Source organism: Formica exsecta, unplaced genomic scaffold (assembly GCF_003651465.1).
Source record: "Formica exsecta isolate Colony F162 unplaced genomic scaffold, ASM365146v1 scaffold314, whole genome shotgun sequence".
In the NCBI taxonomy this organism is placed as follows: Eukaryota; Metazoa; Arthropoda; class Insecta; order Hymenoptera; family Formicidae; genus Formica; species Formica exsecta.
The window spans coordinates 29682-52798 of NW_021850397.1; the positions used below are offsets into that span (position 1 = coordinate 29682).

Below are 23117 nucleotides of genomic sequence, written 5' to 3' on the forward strand. Positions count from 1 at the left end.
TGTCCCGAACCAAGGCTCGAACGGCGCGGGATCCTCGCTGTTCCGGAACCCCCGCGGTCAACCATTGTCGAGGTGGCTGTCTCGGATGCAGATCGAAAATTTAAAAAAGCCGCGCTTAAGCCACCTTCGCCGCGTGGTTCCCGATGAGGGAGAAATCGTAAAGTGCTGTCGCGCCCTTCGAAAATATTGTGTAGGCTAAACAGGTGCGTCCAACGAGAAACTCGTCAAATGGATAAAAAAAAAAAAAAAGAAAAAAAGATCGTCTCGTGGCACTCTAGCCAAAAAATAATCCGGTTAATCACTGTAATTTTGCCATCGCTCTCTTCTTCGTGACGTTTGTTTTCGTTTTCGCCGACGTATCAATTTCGTTGCAACACGAGAATTCTAACGATGTCTCGTCAATTCTCGTGATACACGAGTTCTTTCTTTTCCGTTTTTCTCGAGGGACGCGAATAGAATATATTACTCGAGTAAGAAATTTAATTTTTTAAATAAAAGATATGAATAATATTTTTAATTTTTTCTTAACTGTATTTAGTGGTGCGTCTTATCCAAAAAAGTTTGGAATAAGTACAATAAGAGAAAAAGAGAATAAGAAATAAATTAAATTTAGGATTCTTTAATGACTTTGACAAAATATATATTAGCCTAAACGAGTTGTTTTCGAATCTTAATGTTTTCACAGCACATGTGATGTTTAAGAATGTATGCACTTGTACGTTAAAGTTATTCAGTAAGTAATATCCGAATCGTGAGGATTGAAAAGACGCTAGAGATTTCTCTGAAATTTTACAATAATAGTAAACCGAGAACTATAAATGATTGTCTGCAAAGGTAAAAGGTACGGATCTATTATAGGTAAAAGTTCCCGTTAAGATCCGAAACTGTTGTACTCGGAACCGTTCCCTATTAACGTTTCTCAAAATGAAACGACTCGTCAGGTCAAATTCGGATGTATTCGTTAGACGTTTTATTTTCTCTCGAAAAAACATTTCGCTGCTCACCGTATATACTGTATGTTTTTAACCGGCAGTGATCGATGATTCTCGGTAGGTATTGTTGGCTTCAATTGCAGCAGGTCTGGGAATACAATATTTTTTATTCGGCTTTTTCAAGGACAGTTGCTCTATCCTTGTCTCGTCTAATAGGCAGCGTGGCATATCTCTGGGAGTTTAATTCTGGGATACACTGTTCACATGACTAGTGCCGACTAGAAACGATTTTCCATCGGGATTTGTTCGCGCACGAACGCGTAGCGGAATCTATTATCGGATTTTCGAGCGCGAACGACCGCGACGTATTTACGCGCTGAAATCGTCGTTGTTCGGTCACGCCTTCGTCCGAACGCTCGTAAATCGTTTCCCCTAGTCACGCGGAACTTTTTAAAGCTCATCTCACACGCGCATCGAACGTTTAAAATTGTGGTGTCTTAAATTTCGTAGGGGCTTAGCGCGGTACGAATATTACTTTCTTGTGTACAAGACTCGAGAGATACGTGTGTTAGTGAAACATGACTTACGATTGATGGCAAAGGTTCCACAAATCATGTCACTTTAAATTTCGTACGTCTAATATATTTAAGATCCATGTAATATTTCATTTAAGAAAATGAAAAGAAACATATTTTTCTCTACGTTAGATTTACTTTAATTTCCGTGACAAAAAACATGTAATTTATCTAAACTATAATTGTAAAAGCTATATTTAGATACAGTATAGCAAATAGGTAGATAAGGGAGTGGTTTGGTTTGTAGAATGTTGTGATAATTATCGCAGGGATCTTCTTAAAAATATCTTTCGCAGAATCTTATCTTATTGAGAAACTTCGTCGTTATCAATCACTGCGACAAAACATTCGTAATGACGTCTCGATTCTAGCTCGTCTCTTTCGATTCGCGCGGAGCGTATGGAGAAGGGCCAGAAAAACCAGTTTTCGAATTCACCCATACTCTCAAGCACGCCCATTGCCTCGCATCCGTGTGTGGGCATATATACACGCGCGCGAGGGAGGCCGTGATTTAAATTTTCGAAGGTCGAACGAGCGAACTACGAGACTCGGAAGAAGAAGAAAAGGAAGAGCATGCGTGGGGAAGGGATGGGGAAACCGTGCACGTGGTTCACATCTGGCCGAGAGTTTTACGCACGCGCTGGCAACAAGGAGCGAAATAAGAAATATTTTTTCTTATAAATATCTGACGCCAAAGCATTTCCTCTGTGTTTTCCCTACTTTCTCCCCTTCCCCCGACATGGTCTTTGACCTCGCCTCTTCCGTTTGGGATTAGAACTTGTCGTGTCTCTCGGCTAATCTTCGTATTACGTCTGATTATTTTGACTAGTACGTTAGTAGAATACGTAACGTGGAGTAAGGATTTCCTAATTCAATTGTAGACGCGATACCAAATCGATAACGTTAATCTTTCGTCATTATTTTTTTTATTCGTGAGAAAATTGATAATGTTTCATATGCCCTTTGATCGCTTGCTTCTGTCAATCATTATTATATCTGGAATATTATATTTTCTCGCTCTTATATTCTTTTTCTTATATATATTATATAACATTTTTAAATTATTAATACGGATTACACACTCGATATTAATATGCCGAGAATTTTGACACGCTATTAATTTGGGAAATAAAAAATTTGTAAGTCTCATAGATTGATTCCCAAGGAAGGTTGTTCTCTGCAAACTAACCGTTGCTCGCATATGGGACATCACGACCCGTACCGGTCCTCGCATTTCTCTCTTTTGGCCCGAGCAATGGTCAGAGCAACCTCTTCTCATCACGGACCGAACGAAGGATCCGTATATGGTGCTGGCCTACTACCTCTTCGGCACGCATACTGACGCACTTGCGTACGTGTGCGTCGCTATATGGGAATAATCCCGCAGAATTATCGGCAACAGAAATTTCTTTCGGAGATTATTATTGAGTGAAACAGTTTATCGTGCGAAATAAATTAGAAGGCATTTATTTGAAATTAATAAAAATATAGCTTTATTTTCTCTCTGAAATATATAAATATTTCCTGCAAATAATTACGTAGCGTAATTTACAATTTAAAATAATTGTTTACAAAAAGAAGTTTATATAGATTTACATAATAATATACAAGAATTAAATTTATAAATAATGCCTAAAATAATATACGAATGATATCAAGCAAGTTGCACATGCGATAATTGCAGCATTAAAATTAATTGAGTCGTAAACGAAATTTTTTTTTTATTTACATAAATAATAGTGGGATATTGTACAACACCTTTTAATAGGATCTCCGTTTATTTAGGGTTTTTTTCGCGTATGAAAAACGTGCATAACGGAGAGAAGATTTTATAGGGGAAAATCTAAGTGCAAGAGGTACATATGTATACTCGGATTCATTCTAGGCCTCTTTATTATTTAGTTCATAAATTAAAAGGTTTAAGTTCGCGTTCGCACGACGAAACTTTTGCTTATTGGCTATATCGACTTCTCCATCCGATTTGCACGAAGATATATTGCTCATTGTGTGTGACATTAGGTGTTTATGCATGACACGAAACGGTGCGAAAGTCCACGAGACACGTTCACATTACAGATTATCATATTCGCCATTTGCTTTATCGTTAAAGTATCCGGGGAGTGCGAGGATGTTAAGACGTGAATATGTGAAATTTTCTACGCGAACATCTATTAGATATTATCAGCGCGCGTAAAATTCTAAATGCGCGATGCCATTACATACATCACATATAACATTATATTATTTTATCTTTATCGCAGTTAAATGTCAGTGAAATTTTTATTTGTTTCTTAACTCTTTATCAGAGCTATCAATTTTCAATATTGTAAAGTCGAAACAGAGCCAACGTATCTCAAGTTGGTTAAAGCACATTTTATTTTCGCGACGAAATAAAGGATAAATCGAGTGAAGACATTTAATGGCTTTGTAACGAAGGGGTTAAAGGGGCGAGGATTAAAATAAACGGTTCGTGTATCCATGTATATGTAACGCTCTCATATCCTATATCCTTGTAGCGTGTATGTATGTGTGTGTGTGCATGGCACTGCTCATGCAGCTTCGACGTATACGCATACTATATATGCACCGTGATACTTTCTCGCCCGCGGCAAGGCAGCCACCTTGGCGTAGCTGCGCTTATTGCGATCTCGGCGATCTTTTCTCGGACGCGACAAAATCGTTAGCATAGCCTTAACGATTATTCTCGTGATATCGACTTTGCGCTTCTTAATCGCCGCTCTTCGCGCTCGCGCGTGATTTCGCAACGATATTAAATGTGGCTTGCGTTGAAAAAATACCATATCTTGTGTGCTCTTTTAATGCAACTATCTATGTATGTAAACAGAAAAGGAGGGGGATACATATTTTTTACAAATATTCTTTTGGTTACCTAAGATAACGCTGCGCGATAAGGGCGTCTCCTGATAATAACCTATCGATGTTGAAGCAAGCAATCAATTTATGTCGTTTTGATTTATCGACGCGTTTACAACATTTCATAAACGAATATTTGAAACAAGAATTTGTTCTCTTGCGAAACGCAATCCGTTGAATATTTTATATACGTTTCATCGCAATGAGAATTTATTCTTATCCTCGGCTTTTCATCCCGGAGCTTACATTACGTTACGGTTACATTGCCACGCAATTATCTCATTAGCTCGTTAACCCGAGCAGGTTCCGGTTTGATCTCGCCAGTCAAGCCTCTTCAATGTTACATACAATGTTGGCTAATCTCTACGAACGTTTTTCAGTAGGCATTACGTCTAACACGAGCTCGCTGACAGGAAACGCAGGCGAGATCCTAATTTGTTGGCACATTCGCTTTTTTTCTTTCTCTCTCTTTCTCTCTCGTCTACGTCATCCGCGGCCTCAGCACGGGAAACAGTGGTTAGCTTATTACGCTTTACGGGGAGAACGGTCGCATGAATATACCCTTTATACTAGCGTATATAAACCGGCGTAGAAACGTGTACATTTTGCCACGCGTTCCTTTTCCTTCCTATACGTTGGATAAACGAAATGTTTAACGCCTCTTGCTGAAACTATGCGTCAGCTTGAGCGATTAGGTAACGACTCTTGCAAAATTATGCACGGTGTTTGCATGTCATAGAGAGGAAATTGAGAAGTTTTTATGCGTATTTTTTTAAAAGCTATTCAATCCTTTAGCCGGAAAATTATTCATTCAATGCGCAACATTATATTTTCTTCCAAAGAAAAGCTGTTTTAATCAGCAAGTTTACTGTAAATTTTATTAAGGAATTTAATAGATTTTTCATATAGCATGAATAAAATCTATCTTTAAAATCACTATATGTATATCTTACACACAAGTTAGGGCAAACAATCGACCTTCGAAAAAATTTAGTAATCTTATCAATTCGTCTACGTCGTAGAATCTGCGATAATCTGATCATTACAGAGTTAGAGAATGTACAAAAAATTTTGATATGAAAAAAAAAATATTATTGATAAGTGAAAAGTGATCATCGCGACAACGCAATAATGACGACGCATTCAAGCGCGACAAGTAGAAATGTGAATGGCGATTCTCTTACGCTGTAATTGCACTGTATCACATCATTTTGTTCCCGCTGAAATTACATATCGGCTGACCTCTCGTCACCGATCCATCGATCATTTTCAGCCGACTCACGCGGATCACGTAACACGATTATTTTGCCATTTTGCGATGTATCGAATAACGGAAGATACATTTGTTTGCGACGTGTCTTGTTTTTTTTCTTCGCGAAGAGAAAAGCCATTATTCGTTTTAACTCTCTAAAAGTATGACATATGTCGTCATTAATCATGTAATTTTTTTTTCTCTTCGTCTATTTGCTGTTATTACTACATTATTAATTCAAAGCATAATTAGCATCGTATCGAATTAAAACTTTGTGCGCAGAGGAACAGGAGGAAGGGGGCAGAAAAGATTGTATTTTTATAAGTTCATTTTAATAATATATTATATTTTTAATTTTCCATTGCGTTTTATTATTTCTACTTTCTTAAATGATCGATTTGCAGCGCAAATTTCGTTTGTGTAAAATTTAATCGGCAAATAGTATGAATATTAAAATTGTTATTTGTAATGAAAGTAAAGTAAGCAAGGGTCCTTAGCACGTATTAATATATATTAATTAATTCACGCAGGGATATTGATCGCTGATCAATAATTGTTTTATTCTCGTCTGATAAAAAAATCTTGGAAGCTTGGGAGATTCGAAAATCGACTCTTGAAACTTGTCGCGACTCGCGAAGGATGATCTCGCGTCTTGGTCCCGGACTTTCTGAGAACTCGTAATCCTCGCGGAGTCTCTGATTCCTGGAAAGGTACGCTCAAACGAGCACCCTCGGTTTCCGCGAACTCGATACGCCGATACGCGGATAAAAACTAAAACAAAATATACCGATACTTTTGACAATTTTCAGTTGTTGAAGTGTCGCACATGACCGATTAAAACGAGAGATAATCGATTAAAGTGTAAGATAATCGTTTATTTACATGTCCAAATTATACCATCGAATTTCTTATCGCGCACACGTGCGTTATATCTCAATTTAATCACTCACACAAACTTATTTCATATTTTTAGTTATTCACACGACGATTATAATATCGGTGTAGTACGATTGATTGTTTTTTTAAAGTATCTTAAAGAAATCGTCCGATATTATACGAGCGACGAGTCGTAAAGAAAAGATTATAGGATATGTACGCGTCTGATCTTTGGCATATATACATGGATTCGGTGTATTTTGCGCATCGATCGATTCGTTATACTGTTAGAAATATGCGTTCACAATTTTCCACGCCTTTATGATTTGTATCTCGCGTCGTGAAATATCATCGTGATTCACCGTAAAGTTTCCCATCCGTTGGCCAACGTTTCACACGCGAGAACGCATCATTTCCCCGCTCTTCATCGCGGTTACGGTGAGAGATCGACTTTTTGCGCTCTCGTCGATTGTACTCTGTACAATCTAGAGGGGGAGGAGGGCTCGTACCGCGGTGATCCGCGCCGATGCGTGACGTAGGCGCGAGACCGCTTGACGCCGCTTTTGTTATCTGGTTTTTGCACTCCTTCGGTCAAGTCGACCTTGCGCATATGCCGTACATATGTTCGGCGAGCGGTACATATGTCGCGCGTGTACACAACGGAAGTATTTGCACGCGTGCGTAGCAGCGGTATCGCAGAGGTGTGGGATGTATGTATCCTCGGTAAACTCCCATCCCTCGTATAAAAATAAACGAGATTAACGCTATCGATATCGTATGATTGCCACCGTACTTTTCCTTTTTTCTTGGGTACGCCGAGTGCTGATATCGATAGTATATTGGCAGTGTTCGCCGTCTACGCGATAGTTATCCAAGAGACATTCGGTCTGGAAAGAGAGAGAAAGCTATGTGAGTTATTTGAGAAATCTTATGGGAATTGAACCCAGCGGAAATAACTTTGCAACGAATAAAGTATCGTGTTTAACTCGGGGAAATATGTGATATAATTCATTCGAGTAATAAATCAATTATTAAATTGACATCCAAAATATAACATTTTATTTTGAAATTTAAGGAATTTTTGCAATCGCACTGAACATTTTATCATGATGCAAAGTTGTGTTTGCTGATGCGAGATCTGTAACTCTCGTCTCACTATATTTATTTATCAACTGTTGCGTTGAATGGCATTCATTAACGGCGTTATCTTTCGAGGATTAATTTTCTATCTAAATTGTTTGACATTTGCTGTCAGAAAGTTCATCATCATTATTGTCTCTTTCGCTATTTTTGGTACCCTCGGGAAATCGTGTATTGTGTTTAAATCTATCAACTCTCGTGTGAGTTTTCAACACTAAAATGTTTCTCCTATACCATTATAGCGCCCGCGTAAAGCTTAGCTGTTAAGTGCCCGTTTCGTGTTTATCGTAAAGCACTCTGTATGCACTTCGCGCAATAAACGATGGTAAAATAAGCTGTGTTTGGATGATGCGGCATATCCGGTGTTTGGATAATCTGGTTCCATCTCAAACAAGCATATCATTACACACCTAGCGCTAATTGATTGCATGTTAGACATTTGTTGATTATTTCGTGGAATAGAACTTGATCTTCAAGCATCGAGAAGTAATAGTCTCAATAATCGGCGACAAATAATAGTTTTATTTTCATCGTCATGTTGCTCTCTCGTAGTAGCTTGGAATAATATATATTTTTTAAAATAATAAATTGATGTTTGTGTGCGCGTTATATATAATCTGACGGGAATGGAAAAAGTATTCAAATGCGAAAAGGACTTCATACAACTTTTGAGATATTCCGGCGATGAGTAATCGCTTTTTCATGCAAGTCGAACAAATCGAGTTTCATCAGCGATAACAGATTGGGAAAAAATGACGAGGCGAGAGAGCGTGTGCAATTTCGCGGACATATACAACGCACGATGTTATTAATTAACGCAAACAATCTCGGCCATATGTCGAGATCCGTGACGTTAACGGAGAGATCGTGATTTATTTACGACGAAGCGGCGGCAGACATACACCGCTCATCTATGATCCCCCTCCATATGATTGCTTGCATGAGAATGAATCACCGCGCCTCGCCGACGAGAGGACTGCGATAGATTAAGCGGTCGAGAAAAGAGATGCATCTCTCGTCAGTTTTTTTTTTTATTAAATATTTGAAAAAAAGATTAAGCCTATGATTAAATTTTTATCGAAATAAAATTTATTTAAAGATAGTATCGTGTTTCACATCGTGTAAAGATATCAATTTTTAATTGTTTCTAATTTAAAGGAAATTCTTTTTTTTATTAATGTATATTTCAATTCTATTCGTTTATCGTTTCTGAGACAACGAAAATATAACATTTGCTCGTGAAATTTTTCGGTCCATTTTATCTGCGTGTGTAACACTTGCGTGCTCGTTACCACAGCAGCCACCGAGATCGGAAATTTAGAGATAGGATCCGAACAGATGTCTATGCTACACTCGTGACTCGCACATCCGAGTTATTATCTATTACTATAAATCAGAAATCTGATTCTCCTTTTTTTTTCCTGCTCCTCGCGCTCTTGTAGAAGAATTTGTTCGCTGTCATTCGATATCGAAACGGGACGTTTATACGCAAGGGAGAGCTATATCAGATCGGATATGGGGTGATCGGTAAAAAAATTTGCGTGGGCAAAATGTATGTTAAATTAGCGTGTGATCTGTGACAGGAAAGAAATCTCGAACGTCTTATCTCGTCTTTTCTTTTTCAATTAGTGAAACTCCATTATACTAATAAATACGGCTTTAAATTCGATTCTCTTTCATTTTAATAAATATTTTTGAATTTACGAAAAGTACATTACCGGATTATAGTCAGAAATAACTTTGCGCCGTGAGGAATAAAGATAATTATACTTATAGTAATGTATACATAAAGTTAAATAGAGATATTTAAGTTACTGTTCCAGCGTAATATGTAACTGTACTTTACGAGATTGCGCAAACATTTCAAAAGACTTTACAACTTCCACCAGCATACAACATCGACACGAAGAAACTTAGCTCGTAAATTAAGAGAAGCAACGTGTATTCTCATTTCTCGTAACGTATTATAACTTGAAAGAAACTTAACTAGAAATCGCGTCGAGCTTCCATATGAATACCGATCGTTGTGTATAAGATAACTTGCTAGACATCTTGGATCGACATCATTTTGTATCAAAGTTTCAAGTACGTGCGAATCTCGGTCCCGTTCGTCGGATCCATCGATCTTCCTCCTCCGCGCGATTTTATTCAAGCTCGAAACTTCGACCCCGCGATGCGTAATCGTCGTCGCAAGATTCCGAGGTGGAGGTCAAGCCGGGTGATAGCTATTATCAGCGACGGCAAGGGGGAACAGAGAAAACAAACGAGCAAACTCCGAACCACCTGTTTTCTCGATCTGTCAAATGCTCGAGCGCGTTTCGATATTCTTTTTTTCTTTTTTACCGCATTCCTCGACTTCTGCCGGACATTCGCGCGTCTTTTAACGGTCCGTGATCTTAGGTCTACGATTTCCTCCTGCAAAACCGCCGGCAGGAGTTATTTTAATATCCGCGATGCGTCTGTGGTCGCAGGTGCGCCGCGCGGCGGTAAATTGCGAGCCCGTCGCTAGACATCCGCGATTACACGCGCTTTATTCCTAAGCCGCACGCAAATTAATAATAGTAATTAAACGCGCGAAATGCGTGGCGCGAACACGTGAGCTTCCTATTGCTTCCCTCATCCCCCGTCCGTCCCCTACCGATTCGTTTTCATCGGAAGCGAATTTCTTATCCTATTCTCTCCTTTATCCTACTCTCCGACTGTAATTCTCATCTTCATTCCGAGGGGGATCATCCATAAGTCGCTACTATATATCACCATTTTCTCGCCAGTTTCTTTCGAAGAAAGTTTTTCCACGCTAATGTAGCGGCCGGAAGTTTGGAGATGAGCCCTTCTTCGGTTGTTTACTTGGGACAAATTACAAATACTCTCTCTGCATTTTCTCTCTGCTACCTGAGACTTTTCCGCGAAACTTTTCTCACGTATCTCTTGCGAAGAGTTTAAAAACTTATCTAACTTTAATATCACATCCCTAAATAAATAGAAATATTTCTTATATTCGTATGAATTAGAAAATGCAGCTGCAAATAGTGCATTAGAAAATTCGGCGTTAATAATTTTTTGATAATCAGATATTAAATGCATCTTATCCAATATAAATAATCCGTGAACTTATTACTTAATAATGAATTTGTATTGTTTAGGAGGAGGGATTGGGAAACTATACCGGTGATTATCGTGTAAATAGGAAGCATTTTAGCAACCGCGGAAACTTTATGATCATCCGCTGATTCGCGGCCATATAGACACGCGCGCGTTTCTCTCAGATACGAAGGGAGGCCTCTGATTGTGAGAGGTGAGTCGCGAGCATGTTACCATGTTTGGCGACCCGCTCCCATAAAACTTGCCGCACACGCTCTAACGCGTGCACGTGCACGCCGGCCACGGCACGCACACCGGCGTGATGTGCCGCGCCGGCTTTCGCCGTATTTCCAGCCTACTCTCTCGCCGTGTGGGTAAGATAAATCGCATCGGCCAAGTTAACGCGAACGCGTAGCGTTCGCAACCGCGACTGCCACACCCCACGAAGGGAGCGCTGGAAAGGGTCCATTTATTCGGAGTAAGCGGAAAAAGGTTACAGAAGAACATAAACGCCCTATCATTATTTTTTACGAAGAAAAAATTGATTACAAATTAGTTTATCAAACAACACGTTTTAATTTTAATTTTATTCTATGCATGCAATTTCATTGATAATTGACTTATCCAAGAAAAATTTTTTGCTAATTATTAATTGTCTATTAATTGGAAACTTGTGAAATAATTGCCTTACGATTAATAGCATACATTCTTCGAATACAAATTTTAAGACCGATTTAAAAATATTTATTTAAATTAATATATATTACAATTGATATATAATTTTTATAGGCTATTAGGATATAAATTATAATACCAAACAAAATGATTGTGACAAGATAAGCAGGTTTCTTAAATCGCGAATTATATATCACTACCGGCATCATCTTCTCACAAGGAAGCGCGATTGGTTTATGCTTTCTCTATAACATACGCCACACGCGGTTAATATTGTATGACCGCGATCGTGAATCAATTACGTGGAGTCGTCAAGCGTGTTCGATATAACGCACGGTACGTTCCCAGCGAGGCTTAATCAGCCGCGCAGCGGCGAAGATCGATTATCTGTCGGCTTATCCGCGGGTGGAACCGGCCGGAAAGATAGCGGCGGAGAGACTTATATAGGGGAAAGAGAGAGAGAGAGAGAGATAGAGAGAGAGATTTAAAAGTGGACGTCTCTCGCGCGGTGGAGATAACTTAAAATATAAGAAAAGCCGGACAATCCGTAGAGATTTACGACGTTACACGCAGAACCTTATATGCCGTTCTCTACGCGTGACGCGTATATCTATCCGCGGATTTCATCCCGCGGGCCGCAACCGCGAGAACGTTCGAAGACCGCAACGACTCTATGTCGAATCCGCGAGGCGGGGGAAGTGTAAGTCGGAGTTACTTTGGCCGGACAACTGAATGGATAGATTTATCTCGCCGATGCGTTCGTGCGGATCTCTATCCGCGGTGAATCGATAACGTGGATGCGAAATGACGATATAAAGCGTTTTAAAGCGCGACATATTGTCGGAGACGCGGAAATCGTAAAGTATAGCGCCGCCTTTAAAGGGCCCTACGGACTTTTGTGTCGCACGAATGCATTTTTACTACGGCATTAGTCAACTTGGCGACGTCGCGGGCGGTTATAAAAGCTACGTGGATCGTTTTAATGCTGAGAAAGCAGGTGTCACACCGGAAATGCTTACGATGCCTCGATAATATCGTACCGACAATATTTGCATCTTTTCTTTGATATTTTTTAACTTTGCTATTGTATGAGTATTTGGAATATTTGTAATATAAAACAGAAACATTGTTATAACAGTGAAAAACGAAATGACAATTCTTGTATATTATTTTGACAATCACGTAGATGATAAAAATCGGGAGGACGTCATGCACTTTCATAATATATGCATTAATTATTTACAGCGATCTTTATTATTATTTTACAATTGCAGGTGCTTCTATTTTATATTTAGATTTATTATTTCAAGTATCTTGCGAAAAGATTTTGGTATTCTTGTCTCGTCGAAAAACAAAAAAGAAAGTTAAGGATATTTTGCTAAATTTTAGCATGGTATTATTTTTAGATGTTATTTTTTCATCGGAAATGAAAGAAACGATTTTATCTGAGCCTCTTAACTGAACGAGCAGAATCTCTTTGAGTCGTCTTTAAAACATGACTCGAGAAAACCGATACGATGTCTGACGTCTCGTTTCTCTCGTAGAGCCAAAGAATAAATACGTTTTCGGGATCCGTAGAATGAGGGTCTCCGTGCAGAAAGACGCGAATAAAAGAAGAAGAAAAAAAACGAGCTCCGGGATATGCCAACACGGCGCTCTCCTCCCCTGATATTTATAGATACTTTTGTGCCGGTACACCAAGAATAAATTCTGTCCTTCGCAAAAGTGGTCTGATGAAAACACAGTGAACACGCTTCGAGAGTGCGATTCTCTCCTAAGGATATACAATTTACATCTTTAGAATTTCAATCGATACAACATCCATCTTTTACTCTTGTACGACTATGTATCTCTCTCATCGAAAGTTAATTTATCGAGATTGAGATATATTGTATAAAATCTCTATCCAGAATAATGTAAATAGAAACAATGATTCGCATCTCTTTTTTTCTCTCTTCTTTATTATAACTATTTTTTATTCTACGAAACTTATTTGTGCTAAAATCATTTTCATAAAAATGCAGACGGTTACAAAAAAATGAGACCCTTTATTTATCGCGCAGAATAATCGATTGAATTATTTAAAAATTCCGAATACATTATCAAGTTTATTTATTCCTGAGGAGAAAAGTCTTATTTACCCTAATCGTTTGTGATAGTCACGTTATGCATACAGTCGGCTCACGTATTCTTGGCACACTCGCGTCGGGGCCCCATCGCCTCTCGCGTCGACGTTGGAATTAATCGAGCGCGTGATTACAGCCTGACACACTCTTATACACGCCTACGGGCCCAGTCAAAATATTATGCCCACGGGGTAGGGTTAACAATTCGGTCTGCGAATAAAACAGCGCGAAATCCCTTCCTTCGCGCGATCAAGGTCGCTTGCCCTCCCTGGCCTTGTTGCCAATTATCGGTTTGCCTAATTATGCGTGTACACGTGCATCGTATCACACGCGCGAAGATCGAAAATGACGATACCGCGAGATTAATCATGCGCTCTTGGCAACCTACGAGCGTGTATCATTACATCTATGCGTTTCTGAAAGCTGCGATGAGAACGCATCAACTTCTCGCTCGCTCGTGGTAAATTCGTGTCCAGCTTGTCATCCGGCTACTGATTAATGAGAAATTACTCGGTGAACTGATATATAGCGCGTCGTTTCTATTCATCATCCGATAACTTTGAAAAGCCGATGTCGAAATTTCGAAATCGGGTCTATTTTAAATTTATCTTCTATTTATCACTCCATCAAATTTCTAGACGGACAGACATTAAGAAAGACATAATTAGATATTCAGATAGAAAGAGAAGACAATATATCCAAACGAACTTGGTTGTTACTTTAATTTCGAATCGAGCTCAATTCTCGTGTTAGTCTTATATTTTTGTCAGAGAAATGAGACGTCAGTTTGAAACGTCTTCTCTATGAAAATTAGAACAAAAATTAAAGAGAAAAGAATGAAACGGAAGCTTTGAATTAGATTTAGTCGATCCAAATTCGTCGTGCTTCTTGCTGCCGTGTGCATTTTCATCCTTCTTTCATCCTGTGTGTTATTTCAGACGCGGTCGCGAATTTGGCGCGTTCTGCTTGGCAGGCCTGGTTTATAACCGTGCCCGGTTTATAGTCGGCCCTTTGTTCGGCGGTTAACGCGCTGACGGTGGCCGTAATGCGCAATGTGTAGCGCAACTCATTATTTTGCTTAGCCTTTTGCTGTATGGAATTTTTATCGTACGAAGTAATTAATTTTGCATATAAAACCTATAGATATTTTTCTGGGATAAAATAAAAATATTTTTATTAAAAAAAAGAGATTTAAAAAATGCTACTTATCGTACGAATTTTTCGATCTGGTAGTCTCGGCTCACATTTCACGGTTATATTATACGTTTTTTTATCACGCGGACTAGGAAATCAATCTGCGGTTGTATCGTGCACACATAAAATAATTCCGATAAAGGGATGGCGCTCACGGGTCTCGGGTTTCTCTCGCGACGCGAGAAAAGACGACGGATAATTTTCGTCCTTATCTCGACGTTCATTCAATTACGTAATAAGCATGCGCGCACGGCCCTTTGATACCGTACGGATCGTTTTGTCGTCTTGTTCCCTTCTCTCTCCGAAGCTCGGCTCCGATCGTGCCCAAGTATCGGTCACGGCGGATCGTTTACGCTCGCGTGCGTGTTCACGCCTAACTATGGAAACTGCTGTAGTCTCGTCTTAGAACCCCCATTTTACTTAGGATATTAAATGTAACGATCGTGCGACCGTGACAGTATAACACTGTGTTAATCTCTTCGGTAAATATCGTTGAAAGAAATTTTTATAGCAAACTCTTACGTTATGTTCACAATAAAATCTGTTGCATTATTTTCTGAAATTTTATTTAATTCAAATAAAAAAGCAAAAAGTATTAAAAGTTTGATTAATGTATAATTTATAAATTTGATCTTTTTAAATTAATTAAACTAGTCTTAAAGAATTGAAGAATCGATCGATCTCGTGCTATCTCGTTCGATTCTAATTATATCTACGGCAACTTTATCTGGGATCAGAGCGAGGACCGGGATCTTCGGTCTTACGAGAATAGCGTTCAAAGAATAGCGTTTCGTCTAACAGTATCGATCGCGTGGTGTCATCTTGTTAGAGTTTCGCTATACAGATTTCTTTCTAGTCACGTGTGACGGGATATTCTCCGTCCGTGTTGCATCCTCGGCACTTCCGGTCGTTGGCAAGGAGGCTATCGGTCCATATTAATAGCCCTCTAGCCATTGTTCTTCCCGCTTCCCGCCGCAAGCGTCTTTTCTATCCGTCTTGAAAATGAACGACTCTCAATCCACTCGACGCGAATTAAATCAACCGCTCGAAGATCTCTTCCCTCCTTTGCGATAATTTATTATGTCGCGAGTTACGGCGTCGATTTATTCCCTCCAAGTAACTATCCTCGGTTCGTCGGTACTCGTTGGATTGGTATTGGTAACGAATAGCGTACGTACGTTAAATCGTCCCGCCGCGCGTGCATAGCCGATGAATCTTCGATTTGCGCAGTTTTGACATTAACGCGCGTGTTTTGACACATTAATTTCGCGGCGAGTGAAAGCGACAGTATTACATGTCTCTCGGACTTATTACGTGCTATTACAATCACTTGGAATTCTTAATTTATTGTAGAAATTGTTTTATAAATCATTTCTCGCAGATACGGAATTATATTTCCAAATAAAAAATAAATTTACAAGACATATACATATCTCTTTCATTTAAAAAAAAATTAATTAATACTTAAAAAAATTTTATTTTCGGAGACTCGTTATTATTTATATATCGATGGAGAATTCAAGGATAATAAGGATAAATGCAGATGTTTTATGTTCGGGAAAAACGGCAGAGAAGTTTCTGCATGACCGTCGCAACGATTCGCGTGACCCATCGGCGCCGTATTTATTTCTTCGTTCACGCGAATGCGTGGGCGAACGTTCGCGTGTGTCTCGCGTGTAAAGTAGCCCCTCCACTCGCTCATCCTTTCTCGGATCCCGCATATACTCTCCTCCCTCTCTCTCTCTTTCTTTGTCTGTTTGTCTGTCTGTCTGTCTTTCTTTCTCCATCCCTCTCGCGTAAACGTCGCCGGTATCTTTCGCCGATGGAGCCTGCTTCTGAGAGGTAGCAGCCTCCATCGGAAGACGTGTTGCACGCGCGACTTTCCACAGCAGTTCTCTCGCCATTGTGAAAACCGACTCGTGTTTGGAGCTGCGGACAGTGCCACCCACTGTCTTTCGCGAGAGCTCCTCGCTTTATCCTCTCTCGCCGTTTGTCACTCGCGTTGCGAAAACATCTCTCGTATGTATTACGATAAAGCGTTTCGTGCCCCGATGCCTACACCACGTGACGCGCGACACCGGACACCCACATAATCGCCGCGCGATCGACCGCCGTCGCCTTACTTACTGCGTCTTATATTGCAGTGGCGTGTGCGTGTTAAAAAAAAAAAAAACTCGATTTAAAAAAAAATGTAACTTCTTTTCGAGAGAAAAATATCATATCCGGAATCAAAAATTTTTTACGCCCCCGATATTTCGAATTGAAGGAGAATTTTAATTAAGAAACTTTTTAATTAGAATAAAATTGAAGTTTCTGGGACGTTGTTCCACATATAACGTCAGGCTACTCGTAAATTAATGCAGGCGGCGGAAGTTCGTAATTTCGTGATCAAGCAAGCACATGAGTGATTCGCGAGATGGTATTGGTAACGTTAATACGACGCGACCGCCAAATTGTCTGCAGGAGCGAAAATTGCGACATCTCTAACGACAGATCCTATCGAGGTTTAGCGGTGTAATTATTATGTCGCGGCTGTCACGTGGAAGAATTCGTTCGAGCATCTTTCGAAAGAGTTCGACCATTAATTTGCGGACACACTCGGGAAAATGGTGTCATAAAAAAAATGATACTCGTGCGTGAAAGGGCACACGGATAACGTCATTAACACGATCGCACTTAATATTGTCGCGAGATCGGCTGTCAACTCTTGTGAACGATCGCTGATTTTTTCGTCTTTGTCACCACTCGATCTCTACAGCTCTTTTTCGCTTGACACGGTACAAAATTGCGTCCGTTCTTTTTTTCTCTCTCTAATATAGGAACTTTGCACGACGTTGGATTTTATCGATGTTAAATTTTCCGCTTCGTCGATTAATCTGATTGTCAGTTGGATTGCCTTTTATCGGCAACCGTAATTGACACAACGGTATAATTGCGATTTTTCCGTCATTGACAGACGTCGCTCGAAGAGACTGTCGCAGCAAATTAGAGATAAATGGCAATGCCGCTTACGTTAACTTCAGAAATCTAACGGGTAGTATTTACGCATGCAACTTAACATTTCTCGCGCAAGCAAATTCCCGGATCAAGAAGTGGAATTTTTATCTTTATTTAATTACTGATATCCGTCCCCGCGGAAACTTCTACTAATTTATTTTCCTAGATTTGTTCCGTCACCAGAGATGCGATAGCATGTCTAAATATGTATATACGAGAAACTGATATTACAATTTGCCGTGTATCCCATATTTATTTTGCATCCTTACGCAGAAATCTCTCGCGTTGTTATTTTCTCGGAATAGTAATGGAACTCGAAAAACACTTGATCGAGAGAAACAGAACAGATCTGTGGGAACAGAATTAGATCCTATCTAGAGGCTCTCATCGATGATGCTCTTCATTTTTTGGGTCAACAGACGCGTTATATCCGGCGCACTCGAGCTATCGATATTCGGATACTCAGACAGAAAGATGCCTTTCGTATTGAATGCGAGATTGGGGGTGGGGGAGGGGAGAAGTAGAATCAATCGCGACAAATATAGATTGGAATTTTTGCTACATTTCATAAAACAAAACATGATGTTACATATGAATCGTGGAATAGGAAATCACGAGAAAGAAACAATCTATATATAAAAATATTCTGAAAAATTGTGAAAAAGGTGTTTATTTCAATTTAATTCATATTTGAAACAATATATATCGGAGAACAAAGATTCATGTGCTACAAAATGAGAATAACAAAAATGAACGAAAAATTTATATTTGTCAAGTGATATTTAATATTTGATTTTTCACTCCACAATTTTGTCTTATTTTATTATTTCTTTTTTATAAAATAGAATATTCTCCGAATCACGAAATATGAAATATCACTAATAATGCAACGTGTTTATATAGAGATTCTGTCATTGAAAATCCTTTTTATTTAGAACGATGATTGTTTATTCTTTGACAAGAGTAGATGCGAAGAAGCACATATCTTGGCGAGATATTAATATTCGAAGGAACAACTGTGCCTATAATCCCTTTAAATCTTTCGGGACCACTGTAGCGTTCGTATATTATTGCACGGATCTTTTAAAAGGTTCGCCCTACGGAGACCACCGCGATGTTGTCCGGAATATTTTTATATAGGAAGGAAGAGAAAAACAGAGGAATTGACTCCTTTCGTTTTGCGAAAAAGCGAGTAGTCGATTCCTTCTTTTATTTTGTCAGACAAACATTTATGAAAACATTTTGCTTTACTTAGGATCACATTATGTTTGAAAACCACAGATCAAAAATATTTTGAAATAAATTTTATATATGAAGATATTCTCTAATTTTATTAGTTTAAAATTTACTCTTTATAATTGATTTTATAATAGAAAACCACAATTTTTTACAAAATTTTTGCTGGACATTTGAAAATATTAAGTAACACTTAAAATATGCAAAGTTAAATATTTTTTTAACTATTATATTAAATATTTATAACATATTTTTTTAGTTGCACGTCAATTTAGTGTTCGATAATTAATTTAAAGACAGTGACACTAGAAAATTTAACACAGAATTATCATTTTTTATTTGCTAACAATATTTTACTTGTTCCGAGAAACCTTTAATAATGTTAATGATTTTTATTTATCGAATTATATTCCGTATCGATTTGGAACCGATCGATGCATGGATACGTCTATGTAAATAAACATAGGAGAAGGTATTGAAAGAGAGGTCTTCTCCCTCACGCGTTGCACTCGGAATAGGTAGGTAGACGCATATACCGTCATTTTAAACCACGTGGGTCCGCCTATTCCCTTACGTCTTGTATCCTCCTTTATGCCGCTATCTATTCATAGACGAGAAAGCAAGCTGTCACGATGACGGACGTCGAAAGACAAAGGAGATGCGGAAAGAGGAAGGCGTGTCGTTGGATTTTTGAAGATTGCCTCGTTTCTCCATTTGTTATACAGTAAAAGTAAATCTTTCGAACTATCGAAAAAGATCGCGACATCAGATTCGTCGATAAATTTGAAATCGTTTTTTCGTGAAGAGTCGCGACTGTCAAATTTTTCTCTCTTTCAAATTTGAATTGATTTATCTTCCAATTAATCGCAAAAATTATTACTAAATTCGATACATGTATATATTGCAAACGCCTTATAAATTTCTTTTTATATCTTTTTATAAAAAACCCAGATCTTTTATAAAACGCTATTCTAAAAAGATTTGGTACATTGTAAAAAGTTTTTATTATAGTACAATAAGTACGGAACACCCCTATACATATAATTCCTTTATTTCTTAAATTAGGATCAATAGTTTTACTCGCATTAAAAATAGTTTTTCCGCATTGAAATACGCTCTTATCGTGGCGCACGTCACTAGAGGGAAAGCAGAGAGGATAAATCGATCATTCGCGACGCTATCGCGATCGTTTTCGCAACGTCAGTCCCGGAGTCTCGATCCTGGCGTACAGGACCAGCTGCTGGGATATCACCAAGTCGTAGGCGAGGTCGTCGACCTTGCTGCCAGTCTCTACCGTTCCCTGTCGTCCGGTGCGGTCCACGACGACCACTCGCGTAACAGCCTGCGTTCGTGTCTGTCGTATTATACACCTGGATCACTGTACACAAGGTGTCTATGATCAACCGCGCATTTTCTCCTCTGACCCTAGATCTCACGCAAGCGAACGTAGCGTTTGTTTGAACAAATGTGATACGGGTGTTCGTGAATGGAAAATAATTATGATAAATAGTCACGATGAATTATTTTGGTGCGATCAGGATGGTAATATTATACGAAGATATCTTGGTTATTTTTACTGTATATACGATTATCGATTTAGTTATATATCGCTTTAATGTAATATGTTACAGTTTTTTTTTTATGCAGATTATCGTTAATCCTTAAAATATTATAAATGAATATTATATTCTCTTTTACCTTTTACTCTTTATCTAATATAATTTATTTAAATATGGGAAGAGATAAGAAAGAACTTTTCACACTTAGATAAAATATATTTAGCGATTGAAAAACTTGACAAAATTTATTTAGAAAGTGCTTTGAGAAAATTAATCGAAATGAATATTCAGGAAATCTTACATGCACGTTACGTAAGAGTGACAGCCTTTAAGACATAAAGGACATTTAACCGGCGACATCCTGTATATTAGCAGAACCCGGAGGTCATACGTAAAACGGTGAACGATGTCGCATGGCACGGGAGGCGGCACCCCGTTCAAACTCGTTTGCACGCTCTGCTCCGCCGAATGGTTTATACCGATCGGTCCATTGTGTTACCTCGTGTATCACGCAACGCCGACTTTCGGATTGCGTCGTCGTTCTGTGTGTGGTCCACACGCCGGACATAAAGTTTTACGAGTTTAGCCAGCGGGATAACGCGTCTTTTATACTTGGTTTCGGGGATAAAATATAAGCTAAATACAAAATCCTGTCTCTCTTTCTCGGATGTACATACATTGTACGCGTGTATACGCATAAATAGGTTACGTAGGATAGATAGGTAGGTGCAGTCGAACGACTCCGAATACAAAATAGCAATGGATCTCGATACGTTACGCGGGATACCGGGTATAAAGACTAATGGCGTAGTCATAAATGTCCGCGTTGCGACGAGAGTAAAGTAAACGTCGCGCGCGCAACGGCATTCTTAGATAGGCGAATAGAAATGCGGATGGATAGATGAACGTGTTACTCTGCTACTCGGAGATCCGAGCAGCAGATACAGTCGGATGCTGCGAGAGGGAAATAACGGGTGGTGGATTCGTAATACGTGTTGCAAGATACGGAGAATACGGAGAGGATATAGTCGGAGAATTAATATACATCGACACGTGGTCTCGTAAACAAACGATAAAGAAATGATTATGGCACGGCGATAGCGAAAACGGAGACGCGATTAGATTGCGGGAACAAAGAATACAGTGATTGCTCTAATCGGCCAGTTTACATTCTAGGAATGGACAAATGTTGTCTATTGCACTGAAAATTCCAGGAGATTCGAAATGACGCAGTTTTAAAGCTCGTTATTAATCAGTAGCGATACTCAGTCACGAATGATTTATGAATCTCGAATGGATTGATAGAGATTAGAAATTAACTCTCCAAGTGTCTGCTTCATCATTGATCTCTATTCTAAGAATAAGATAATATAAATAGTATAGGGAAATGTAGAATATTATTGTATAAAGAAATAAATTCAATTTGAAAATAAATGTATAGCAAGATAGTACTTAATCTCTATTTTTAATGAATAAATAAATATTTCTTCTTTTACGTGAAATACTATCTTATCTTTAGAGAAGAGGAGAGAAGTTTGAAATAATAAATCGCGTTCTGTGGCGGGTAAATCACATCGATATATATAAATAATCGTGTGTGTACTTTTACTTTGTATCTCGCACCGGTTCACATGATAGACAGATCTACAAGAACACGGTTTCCACGTGACATTAGCATTTAAAGCGCTGAACTCATAGTCTAACAAATTATCATGCGTACACATACTACATACATTTATCAGTTTAATTAGCTAGATACTTCTTACTTGCCGTGTAAACGTCATTTCCAAAATAATCATATCTATTCCTTAGATATTCACTAAGTTCATTCATCATCGCGTGAGCGCGATAAATTCTCAGATACATATTCGATAACTTACCAACTTCTGACCATCGACGTTCGCTCGATTTGCAAGAATTCGCTAAACATGTTTCATCAAGTAAATCGTAAAATATCGCGTGGTCGATTTAAATTTAAATTTGTTATAACATAGTCGCGGAACTCGTCTATCAATGTTGCATTAATACTCTATTTATCATGTTGTCAATAAAGACGGCTCTCTGACGATATTTAAATAAAGATATACTAGGCCACATGCTGCTTTGGGGACTCGTCAAAAAATTGCAGAACTAGGCTGGGGAATTCTGTCGCATCCACCATATTCCCCGGACTTAGCACCCTCCGACTATCACTTGTTTTTGTCTTTACAAAATTTTTTGAGGGGCAAAAAATTCAAAAATGAAGAAGATATCAAACAAGCACTGGTTCAATTTTTCGTATCAAAAGATAAAACATTTTTCGAAAATGGGATATACAAATTGCCCTCACGCTGGCAAGAAATCATTAATAATAATTGCAATTACATTATTTAATAAAGTTTATTGACGGTAATAAAAATTTGTATTTTGTTTTATTCCAAAAACGGACAGAACTTTCTGGTAGACCTGATATAAAGAAGTTTATTGTTATTATCTTATAAATGTGTAATGAGATGATTTTATGCGATAGCAGCGTATTTGCCAATTAATCTTGAGGTGAATTTAATGGCTGCGCGGCAAATCACAATAAAACTTTCAAGCAATCCTCGCATATTTACCCG

At 38.6% G+C, this 23117-nt stretch overlaps 1 protein-coding gene across 2 annotated transcripts in view; it reads left to right on the forward strand.

Annotated features, from left to right (window-relative positions):
- Positions 1–23117, forward strand: part of LOC115237956 (semaphorin-5A) — an 88614-nt gene that overhangs the window by 7811 nt on the left and 57686 nt on the right. Inside the window, exon 1 of one of the 2 annotated variants that reach the window (XM_029811365.1) lies at positions 7369–7418. The exons of the other annotated variant lie outside the window; for it this stretch is intronic. The gene's annotated coding sequence lies outside the window, so the exon portion shown is untranslated. Of the gene's footprint in view, positions 1–7368; positions 7419–23117 lie in introns of those variants that run through there. 2 annotated transcript variants of the gene reach the window in all.